The sequence below is a fragment of the Ornithorhynchus anatinus genome, chromosome 12 (assembly GCF_004115215.2).
Source record: "Ornithorhynchus anatinus isolate Pmale09 chromosome 12, mOrnAna1.pri.v4, whole genome shotgun sequence".
Taxonomy (NCBI): domain Eukaryota; kingdom Metazoa; phylum Chordata; class Mammalia; order Monotremata; family Ornithorhynchidae; genus Ornithorhynchus; species Ornithorhynchus anatinus.
In genome coordinates, this window is record NC_041739.1 from 20,973,904 (window position 1) to 20,975,528 (window position 1,625).

Genomic DNA, 1,625 nt, shown 5'->3' on the forward strand with positions numbered 1-1,625 from the left:
TTAGTACTCCAATCGTATCCAGAAGCTGGAGGGATTGCTAGAATGGCATAGCATGCCTATTTTTAACATGTGCAGTTGCCAATGCTTGAAACAGAAGGTGGTTTTGGCCACTGGTGTGAGAAGTTTGGTGCCGCATACAGTGCTAGGTTTAGCTCAGTATCTAACAAAGGTTGAAAATCACTGAGTCAATGTTCTCCGTCTTCCTCATTCGCAGAGACTTGTCCAGCCTTATGTACCTCCAGGGAAGTGAATCCAGACCCCAAAGGAACACAGGGGCTTTCTTCTCTCTTCTGGTCTTGGATGGCCTCTTGTTGACAAGCCTTTGAAGAGCCTGAGGTAACTAGGAGGACAACTTCGAGGGTTGGGTTCAGGCCCGGGCACGTCTGTTCGCCCACTGAGTGGCAACAGCTAAAAGGTTGGCATTTCTGTTCTGGAGGTGCATGGTTCTAAAAGGAATCTGGTGGCCTGGTCTCATACCCAGGCCATTGTACATGTGATCACACACCTTCTGAACCCTAATTAATAGTGTTGGGGCTGCTACCCTGGCTTAATCTTCTTGACTCAAAGGAGGTTTCTGCTACACCAGTTCACTCTTGAACCCTTTACCTACTTGCACTACAGTCCAGCCTACTAATTTTCCCATTTCCCATCTGGTTCCTATCCTCGACTTCCATTTCTCTCTCCCCTGCACCTTTCTGCTTCTCCATTATCATGTTCTCCCTTCATCCTCCAACCTCACCTGTATTTCAATCAATTTTTCTGTTCAGCATAGCCTAGTGAAAAGAGTAGAGAGTGGGAGTCACAAGACTCCATTTCTAATGCCAGCTCTGCCTACCTAGTGTAGGACCTTGGCCATGCCCCTTAACCTGCGGACCTCAGTATCTTCATCTGTAAAATGAAGAAAAGCTCAACTCTGTTGTATTGTACTTCCCCAAGTCTCTAAACTGTAAACTCATCTCTAGATCAGAAGTGCATTCTGGGCAGGGAATGTATATGTTTATTATTGTATTGTACTCTCTCAAGGCCCTCTTAGGGTCACACCTGGAGAGTTTCCAGTAATCTTCCAGTCTCGATTATGAGAGGGAGAGTCAAGTAGAGGCCTGTCCGTTCCATTTCTAGCTTGGGCAGTGGCTAGTGAGTGGAAGACAAACTGCTATAAGTCAAAACTCACCTGCGCTGGGCAGCAGCAGCATGGGAGAGAGTCGAGAGTGGAGACTCAAGTTTACTGTGTGGAAGGAGCAGTGGTAAACCACTTCCATACTTTTACCAAGAAAACTCTATGTATACACTACCAGAGCGATTGCTGATGGAGGCAGGGTGTTCTGGGAGAGATGTGTCCATGGTGTCGCTATGGATTGGAGACTACTCGAAGACATAAGACGAAACTCTCCTAAACCCTTAGTACAGTGCTCTGCACACAGTAAGCCCTCAGTAAATATGATTGACTAAAGTGCTCTACACAGAGTAAGCACTCAAAAAACACCACTGATTGACTGAACCAAGCAGGACTCCTTGGTCACATCTGAGTGGGTTGAACCCTTGGATTGGGATCAATGTGTCCTCCAAGAGTGGTCTCATAGAACTGGGAGATTCTGAGCCACTGCAGAAGCTCTGGGCCACCAGTC

The 1,625-nt window shown here is 47.0% G+C and overlaps 1 non-coding gene across 1 annotated transcript; it reads left to right on the top strand.

Moving 5' to 3' along the window:
• Positions 1 to 1,023: 1,023 nt before the first annotated feature.
• Positions 1,024 to 1,161, top strand: LOC114815783. Its single transcript, XR_003763586.1, has one exon. It is a non-coding gene; the product is annotated as a small nucleolar RNA SNORA7 (small nucleolar RNA).
• Positions 1,162 to 1,625: the final 464 nt, after the last annotated feature.